Source organism: Austrofundulus limnaeus, unplaced genomic scaffold (assembly GCF_001266775.1).
Source record: "Austrofundulus limnaeus strain Quisiro unplaced genomic scaffold, Austrofundulus_limnaeus-1.0 Scaffold248, whole genome shotgun sequence".
Lineage (NCBI taxonomy): Eukaryota > Metazoa > Chordata > Actinopteri > Cyprinodontiformes > Rivulidae > Austrofundulus > Austrofundulus limnaeus.
In genome coordinates this window covers 628810-638682 of record NW_013952650.1, presented here as the reverse complement: position 1 = coordinate 638682, position 9873 = coordinate 628810, and the positions used below count along the sequence as shown (strand labels likewise).

At 41.9% G+C, this 9873-nt stretch overlaps 2 long non-coding RNA genes across 2 annotated transcripts in view; one reads left to right on the top strand and one right to left on the bottom strand.

Annotated features, from left to right (window-relative positions):
* Window positions 1-6938, bottom strand: part of LOC106525930 (uncharacterized) — a 14525-nt gene extending 7587 nt beyond the window's left edge. The window contains exons 1-2 of the long non-coding RNA XR_001311193.1: window positions 6634-6938; window positions 5074-5160 (exon numbers count right to left, since the gene is read on the bottom strand). This is a non-coding gene — a long non-coding RNA (uncharacterized LOC106525930). The remainder of the gene's footprint in view (window positions 1-5073; window positions 5161-6633) is intronic.
* Window positions 1-9873, top strand: part of LOC106525928 (uncharacterized) — a 101608-nt gene that overhangs the window by 64628 nt on the left and 27107 nt on the right. The gene's annotated exons all lie outside the window — the stretch shown is intronic.

Here is a 9873-nt window from a genome sequence, read left to right as displayed (position 1 = left end):
CCAACTTCAGCGTTGGCTGCGATTTTGAAGCTGAAATCGCGTTCGGTGTGAACGCAGCATAATGCKACCACGACACTAACGCTCATCATCAGAGGAGACGTCGGCATCTTATCCAGCTTTCGAGCGACAAGCCACTTAAACTTGGGAGCGACTACGTATGCAGCATTTTTGGGAAATTGTAGTCGGTGAGTTTACTACTTTCTTTCTTCTTTCTTTCTGGTATCTGTTTCCCAGTGTCTATGTTCTGTCAATGTTAATGAAGTCATTTGAATATATCACATGAAGTCAACACGAAGCACAGACACAATATTTTGGCAGTATCGGTGAAACCGAGGCGTATTGGGAGCCATGTAGCACACGAAGTACCGGAACAACATCCATAGAGAACCCACACCGTTTTACTTCCTCCACCTTAAATTTAATTTACCGTACAGTGATGTGGACCAGTGCGAGGAAACAAACATCCAGTTAAAACGTTTGTACTTTCCAAACGATAGCACATAATTACAGCGTTGTTTCATCTCTGCAGCGGCACGTTCTGTACCGTCATTATTCGTACGTAGACTTACTCAGAACCATTAATGTCAGGCTGTCGGGTCCAGTCGCAGCAGGCGGCCTCCACAACCAACAGAGAGGTTTAAAGATGCCTGTTCTGAAGACCAGAGGGGAGGGTCCCAGTGGAGGCACTGAGACCCACGTGGACAGTCAGAACCAAAAAGCATCAAACAAACAGCCGCCCACAGCTGAGGAGTCGTCTGGAGGCAGCTTGTTGTAGGATTCACTGTGGGTGGAGGAGAGAGAAACCGTCATGCTGTCGCTCCCAGAATCTCCCAAGTTGGGTTTTTTTAGTTGTTGCATATTGCTAATGACTCATCCCCATCATAACAGAAATCACACAAGCTTTTCAAAATGTCAAAGCAATCTGGCATGTATTGTAGCTGAACAAAGCAGCCGGGGGAATATTTCCGTGCCGTTATTGTGAAGCAGGATCCTCCTTCAGATTCTCTCACATAAAAATCTCCACTGACGTCTGGATAAAACAAGAAATCTGAAGTTAAAGTCACCTGAAATTCACCGTCGAGTCGTGGCAAAATGTGTTGCCGTTTCATTTTTCTCGAAAAATACAATTTTTTTTACAAGAACATTTCTCAACTGAAGCAGTTTGATGTGGCTGTTCACGAAGCAAAAACAACCTTCACACTTTGTCTAAAAGAAACCGAACCTGATTTTTTTATAAGAGAGTAATGTCACAAATCTGTCATTTCATGTTTTCTGGTGGGCACACTGTCTAGCTGGTAGTTCTGGTGCTGATGGTCTGTATCATTATCGTGGGAACTGCTTTTTCTTCCGCCTGGGTAATGCACAAACGCCTACACGTTCAGTATTTTCATATTAATCTGTTTAAATTAAAATTCACGTTTCCCTTTTTATAGTAGTTCTTGATTATTAAGTAATTTATTTTAATGGTTCTATTATTTTACTTCACTTTTTTTTTTATAAACACACAATTTTCACTTTTTTTGTATGATTATGTCCTGTTTGGCTATACTGTAATTATTTAATTTAGACCTTTGAGTCTAAATTAAATAAATTACTCTGTATTCTTTATGAAATGATTTGAAATAAATAACTTTTTTAGATTAGATGTATTTACACTGAACAAGCACTTTAAACAGGAAATAAAAATTTTACTATGTTGAAATGCAACAATAGTTTCATACCAAACAAAAATCACAACCCATTTTACTTTGGCGAAAACCTTTCAGACATTCATTTATCACCAGCATGTTTAATAAACAAACCCACATCTTCACCTGGACTGAGTTTTTCCACATACCTTCGAAACATCATGCTGAATTCAAACCGGTTTCTTCCTGCATGCCTGACTTCTTAAAGATAAGATTTGACTCTGAAGGATGTTCAGTTCAGTGGAGTGCCAAATAGAGAAACATCACCTTCTGTTTGGAGGTTTGTGCTGAACAGGAGAGTTTGAGAGGAGGTTGATGGAGTCCGAGCAGTTAGTACCAAAAGAAAAAGCTTTTGTCTTAGATCTGTCTAAGGTGTTATGGGTTTGTTTAACTAATAAATTGGTCATACTTGTTGGTAAGAATTTTTTTTTTTTAGTGCACACAACTCAAATTTCCTTATAAAAAGGCAAAGAGAGGTAAATGGGTGCCTGGTTCTGAAGGATCAAAAAATGGGATAACCAGCACTTCAATAAATGCAATTGTTTTCATAAGGGCAGAGAAATGCATCCTGTTAGCTAAGAACAGGAGTTCTTAGCTAATGTATCTCTAGGGCTGAGCCCGGGCGCTGCCCGGCCATCTCACAAAGGAAGATAATTACAGCCGCTTGGATCCGGTATCTGGTTCTTATGATCCAAACCTCTTGACCACAGGTGAGGATTGGAGCATAGAYGGACCTGTAAAACCAGAGCTTTGCCTTTTGAACAGAACTCCTTCTTGAGCTTGACAGACCAAGGCAACACCCTCATTACTGAAGACCAGTATATCCAAGATGTACTGTACTGGTACTTGGTACCAACAAGAAAACCGGATACCTAAACTCCTCATCTAACTCATTCCTCCTCTCATCACAACCTGTTTCCGTGGAGGCTGGGAAAGATCTAAGGAGGATGGAGGGAGTCGGTCGTCCCCTTCTAAACACCCAACCAGAGTCTTGGCTCGTTGGTGAAGGACAGAGAAAACATGACCCCAATCAAAAACCAAAACAGGTAAACTGTAGTTATTGCACCTTTCTAATCAACCAGCCTCAACAAGGTGCTTTACAACCTAATCTATACCCTCATTTACCCGTCAACACACATTCATCCAGGGTTTTAGTTCACAATCACACCAATGGGGCTCACATTAGAGGCAATGAGGGGTTCCTCAACTTACCCAAGGATATTTGAATATGTGAGCCAGGAGTCAAACTTTTGACCCTTTCATTGGAGGACGACTTCTCCAACCACAAAGCTACAGATGCCCCTAACTGTAGGCTGCACGGGGAAATACCATCACTTTACTTTGGTATGCATAAACTTTGGGTAACTACTCWTTAGCAATATAAACACGCTAAGACCTACGTGCACATTTGCAACCGGGTTGTTACTGTAAATGGGGGAAATGTTACCAAACCAACACTGAGGAGTACAGTTGATCCCTGAAAGGTAGAAAACTTGTCCAAACTTGACTCTTGCCTGAGGTAGAATTTAAAATCCTGTACTGAAGGGTCGAGTGTTAAACATTTCATGGTTTAACCAAACCTACTGTATAAGAACCTGACAGCATCACAGTTTGTTAGAGAGTTATTCCCTCAAGAAAAAACAAGTTATAGTAGCTGAGAACATCATCCAAAACTCAACACTCCAGAGTAAAATGAAATGTTTGTAAATTTATAACTTTTGGAGCCAAAGAGATATTCAGTGTATTTTTTTACTGCATGAAATGAGGGTTTGTCTCAGAGTAAAAGTACAAAAATGGTAAGAGAAATGAAGACCAGCAAAACCTTTTGTTACAAAACAAATAAAAGCAAAAGGAAACTAAAGCATGTTGTGTTCTACTGGATTTAGTGTGGAGAATAAACACTTTGAGGTTTTATTCTCAAATGGTTATGCTAAATATCAGGTTAAAATCGGAAACTCAAAACGTCCAACAGGTCGTGTGACATACCTCAATAAAAACTCAAGCTCTTCACTTTGGTTTAAAAAAAAAACAGATTCATACTCTGTCAAAATCTCACTGATGTGGTTGCATGAGGAAACTTACCCCAAGAAACCGTTCTGTGTACACGCCACAAGCAGAGAGTCTTTCTCACAGGGGCATGGGCCAGGTATTGTGTGATTGGTTAGAAATTCCTGGGCGTGTTCATGTGGAAAAGCAGCAAAACGGCACCACTCTTGTTTTGTTAAAGAGCAGCTGGCTGAGGCTGTTAGAAAATACAGCCATCTTTACAACTGTCCTCGCAAACCTTACAAAGAGAGTCAGATTTGTAAAAGGAAGTTTGGGTGAGACAGCGTGGAGACACAGGCAGCCGGGCAGCTTAGGGGCGTGTTACTGCTCTGTCGGAAACAATGGTGTTCTTTTTGTCACAAATTTAGCGCTTCTCCTCCGTTAAAAACAGAAATACCTTATCTTCCTCCAGTTCCTCTGGGATCAAATGAAAATCAATATCCACTTTGCCAAACTGACTTTTGCTGTGTTGTTTCTGTCTGCGCAAGATGTCTCTTGCAATGGGTGGTGCTTACCAAGACTCCTCCCTCTGCACTTGAAATCTGCTGCAATGGGAGGGGCTTACCAGAACTCCTGGTAAGCCTGAAAACTGCGCTTTCTTTTTAGTATAAAATGTTTGCATGAAAAAGATCGACTAATAGCAGCCAGAACAGAATTCAGCACATCTGATGGACTTTAAATCTACCTTTAAACTTACGTAGACTTTCATCGTTTCAGTTCTGACTTTCCTCTTTAAAACTGAAAGGAAAGTTTTTTTTATTATAATATTTCCTACATAAAAGACCGTAGACACCTGTGGTGACTTGATGCTTGCTGACGGTTCAAACATTTTCAAAACAACTTATATTTTACTGATTTGATCTGCCTGTCTTAATAAAAGTGCTTTCAGAGAGAGACAGAGATGTCTGTTTAACACGGTGACACTAACAAGTCATTGCAGCAACTTTATCTTTTAAATGTTGGCTCTTTTTACTCTTAGAGTTTAAATATCAAAACATCAATATTTTGTAAATGAAATTTGTACAAGTCAGTTTTGAATTACTCCGTTGAGCTTTGAAAAGAAATCTTATGAATGTTCAAATATTAGACATTCTTAAAATTTCCATTTGAATTGATTTAGCTCAGTTTGTAATGTTTATTTTATTCATAAATCTCAGTTGTTTTGGGGATCATAGTACCACGGTGTCATGTTTTGGTTGAATTTTTGCACCAAAGTCCTGATGAAAACGAGTTTTAATACATTTTCCCTGATAAAATTACTTTAAACTTCAGACCGTCTGTCCTCTCTGAGCGCGGAAGGCGAAATAAAAGAAGTGACATCCGATGACACGAGTCTTACCCAGCAGGACTTTGTGACAGCAGAGGTCCAGTCATGTTTGGTCTCATCCACATTTCACCAGGGCGACTCCACAAACACTGAAGCTCTCTGCAAGACGGCACAAAAGGAAAAAAAAATACCCCATTCAAAGAGAACTGTTACAAACAGAAATCCCAAAACAAGACAACAAATAAACAAATAACYGATAAAAGCTGAAACCACACGACCGTGTCCTGAAATAAACGTCTCAGCAGGAGGGGACATGAGTCGTTTCCTTACAAAGACATCACTTTAGGCCTCCGCTCGTTCCCTTTTAATACGTTTCAAACGCGGCCATCTCCCTGAGGAAATGACGTTCTTTCATTTCGCTTTGACAATACGCAGAAAAGATGGGTTTGTGCAGCCGAAGGCACATATCGCTACCTAATCTCCACATAAATGTCTTTAATGATGTTTGCAGTCGACTCAAACATGCAGCACTGTCGTCGCTCCTTACTTAACCTGAATCAGATTTTTATCTTTTCGGTTCTTTGTATCATCTGGCACCAGAGCTCAGAATCTCGGCCCCATATTTCCGGTTTCTTCAGAGTCTTTAGTTTCTGTCTTCAGCTCYACAGTAGATGCTTCAAACAAACATAATAATCTTCAGGAGTCCAGAAACGTGACAGAAAAACTGACAAAAGGCAGAGACTTGTGGCTAAAGGGCTCGACACACGGGAGGCGACGTCGCTCGCTCTCCATTCATTTCCTATGGAGCCTGTGCGGTGAGGCGACAATCGCTCGCCCTCCTCCAGCTAAGCGACCGGCGAAAATAGTGCATGTGAAATTTCACGCTCGTACACGTAGACACGTGCACACGCGAGCTTGCGACGCGACATATGAAAGTTGAAAAATGTTCAACTTTTGTCGCTGTCGCTTAGCGTACAACCAATCAACGAGGGTTTCATTGACTGACCAATGAGAGGAGAGTATGCTACACACTGCCGTTAGCTAACACTTTCACCAAGTGATTACTAAAAAGCTTTGTGGGAATTTGTTGGCACCAGGGTGAAGTTTATGGTAAGTTTTTCCTCATAAAACTGTATCTTGATGTGTGTTTGTTTTTCAGTATCATTAGCATTGCAAGATTTGTTTAGTTTACACGTCCGTAATGCACACCCGCCTTCAGAGTCAAGAACCAATCAAATTTTGTGAAGACAAGTGATCTGAGAGCGCGATTTGCAACGCTGCGATCGCTATCACGTCCTGTGTGTCGGGTTTCACCCTGGCTGCGATGACAGCCGTTAATCGCTGTAGTTTGTCGCTGCCTGTGTGTCGAGCCCTTAATACAGCAGGTCTCTAATTGTAGTTTTGGTAAACCTATGACACTAAGAGTGTCCTGATACCAGTTTTTGTCAAATCGAGTATGAGTACTTTGGTTTGGGTACTCACTGATACAGAGTACTTACTGAGTTAGAACCTAATCATTACACTATAATTTTAAAAACATGTTTGTTCTTTTCATTCAAAACAAGGCGTCTCTTATGATCCTGCTTTATTTAGGTTTGTTTAGAGCTTCTGAAAGAGAATAACCTTATTTACCCGTCGATCCAAAGGTGTTTTTGTGGTTCCTTTGGTCCTGTTGCGTCACTCCGATAACCGTCAGTTCTGTGTTGGACGTCACCTTCGTCCCGGTCCACTCTCTCCCTTGAAAAGCAAAGGTTGCAGGATTAGCTCCAGCCTGCTCCTCTGCCTGCCTGCTCACTCTCTTTCACCTCACCTGCTCCTTCTACAATTACCAGAACCCGACTCCCTCGGCTGTAAATAAACCAGTTCTTTGGATTTCCTTGTCTGAGAAGTCACTCTTTGTTTCTGTGATCGAGTCCTCTGCAGCTATTAGAACTTCAATCTAGATAAGTCATAGCAGAAGCATGTATGACCCCCCTCACATACGCAAAGCACCAGAAATCACCAGAAGTGTCTTGGATGGGGGTCCAGAGGGGGTGGACCCGATGGATAGCCCTTCATCAGAGCAAAATCAGCCATTGTCCCCTTTTGCTCTGCTATGAGCTCGACCTAATGTCCAGTTTAAAAAAGTTTGTATTGTTTTGAAGTTTAGTGTTTTTCAATAAAATAAGATTGGAACATTGAATTGATTATGATCTTTAAACACCYGACAGTGTTAGTTATTTAAAAAATTGATTGCCAAAAATCAGAATTGACAGATCAGACTTTCTAAAGATCGCCAGAAAACTGTAATTAACCCCTACTGATGTACTGTATATTGTTACAACATTTTAAAATAAATTTAAAATTAAAAAATAAGATTTTCTTTTAACTTGTATAACTTTCTTAAAGCATGGAACTGGCAAACTTTTCACTTGAAATGTAAACTTTTAACACATTCAGTGGAATATTGATCCAAGTATCGATATTGGTGTTGGTTCTGAGTATCGGGGCATTTTGTACGCGTACTTGTAAAAACACTGGTATCAGGACACCCCTACGTGGCACCACGGGCCAGTCCCCTTCTGAACGTGGTGGGCCACAGGAAGGCAGTCTCATTCAGGCTAAGAATGGACCCCAAGTCTGGAACCCCAATTACCAGGCACTCGCTGTCCCTCTCCCAGACCTGGCCCCAGGGTGGGACCCCACATTTATACGAGAGACATTAAGCTTCTTGGTGTCTACTGTCCACCTGAGTATTCTCAGATGGCAGCATGACGGCTCAGTGGTTAGCACCGACGCCTCACAGCAAGACGGTCCTGGGTTCGATCCCCGATTTGGACCTGGGGTCTTTCTGTGTGGAGTTTGCATGTTATCCTCGTACTTGTGTGGGTTTTCTCCGGGTACTCCGGTTTCCCCCAACCCCCAAAAAATGTACAATAGGTTGCTTTCAGGCCCAGGCCTCCCTTGAAAAAGGGATCTGAGATCTCAACGGGACTTGCCTGGTTAAACAACGGTAAATAAAAAATTCTGGATAACTGTTTGAGTGGCCTGTCACATAGGACCAATCTGCCTTGGGAGACCCTAGTGTAGAGTACCCCAACAACAGATCTCCTCCACCCCGATAAGATGGCGTTTGAGGAACCCACGAAGGGTTCTCAGAGTAGAGCTGCTGCTCTTCCACATCCAGAAGAACCAGTTGATTTGGTTCGATTAGTAAGGTTGGACGCCTCTACGGAGGTTTTCTGGACATGTCCAACTGGGAGGAGACCCCAGAGAAGACCCAAGACTACGAGACCTGACTCTGGACCAACAGGAAGGTTCTGAAACCTGCAGGATTACAAGACTTCAGCACCGACCACCAAGCTTCGGCCTCAGATATGAAGCAGGTGTGTTGGCAGAACAGATGAATAAATAAATAAATCAAAACAAACAAAAGCCCTGAATACAAAACCATAAGTTAAAACCTGACAAATTTAACTGGTGTTATGGAAAACTGAACATGAATGATAAAAATACCACAAAACCCCAACGCCGTGACTTCCTGTGTGGTTAACAGGACCTGGCAGGAATGTTTTCCATTTCTTTAATGAAATGATGCGACTTCCTGCAGCAGGAATATCTCTTATCATCATCACATCCAGCCTCTTTTCCTCATTGTGCTCTAATCTACTCTGGTCCTTAATCCAGCTCTCAGTGGGAAAATTCAGTTTAGCTCAGAGGCAGGTCCGCACAAGCCCCCACCCCACACCCATCTGCACACTCGTTCACACAAACACGCTCGCTGCTCTCTCCGGGGTGTCTGACGTCTTGGGAAATGTCTGCGACCAGAACTCTGTAATTGATAAAAAAACACAGAAAACGTGTTGAAACCACCACCGCTGCAGGACAAACAGACCGAACCAGAACAGTTTAGCAGCCGGGGCGTCTCACTGCCTCGTCTCTCGGCGCTAACGATCTGCTGGATTGAAAGGACAGTTCAGAAAACTCCTGCTTCCAGTATCTTTTCCACTCCACCCGTGAGAATTTCTTCTCGAAACTCAAATGTTCACTTGGGTTTCCTCTGTTTGCTTGGTGAACTCTGATCTCTGAGTGCTGGAGCCGAACCCTTCACAGAGCCGGATCCTCTCCCAGAGGAGCCGGAGCAAAGTCACGTCAATTAGACGGCCCCCGCTGGTTAATTAGCTGCTTTTAGAGGGAGATGTAGAGGGCTGGACCGGGAGGCTGGAGACATGTTTCCAGCAGCTTCTGCTCTTTTTCAGGGTTCAGCTAGCCAGTTTTTAACACAAACATCTCTCTGAGGAAATTCAGTTTCCAACCTACAGAGTGTCTGAAGTAAAGACATGTTGGCAGATGTAGCTGCTGATTATCTGGGATTCTTTAAAGTCTGGAGCAGAGGGAGAATAACACTGATGGCCTTTGATGTGCGAGTCACTGGATACTGAATAATTAATGCAGAAACAAGGTAGAAGCTTCGCAGCAGATTTAAGATTGTGTGTTGCTGTTAGAAGCACCAAAACACAACTGTCGTATTTCAAATCATGTCCTCCACTCACAACTAAGGGGGTAAATCAGCAGCTTTATCACGATACGATATATCGATTCATTTGGATACCGAATGTTTATCTCAAAAAGTCTGTCATGAAACGATTTAAATTCAACTCAAGTCTGCAATCGATATATTAATCCACATCCAGCATATGACATGTTCATGTTTTTATTTTGCCTTGATGTAATTACTTCATTAATCATTAAATTGATATATCGATTAAGCGTGGAAAAATACATCGATTCACATCAATAAATTGATTTGATTTATTGATTTAACAGAAAAAGATTATTAAAAATCAAGCCTGACTCAGCATAATTGCTGTTTTACAACAGGTTCCTGTTCTG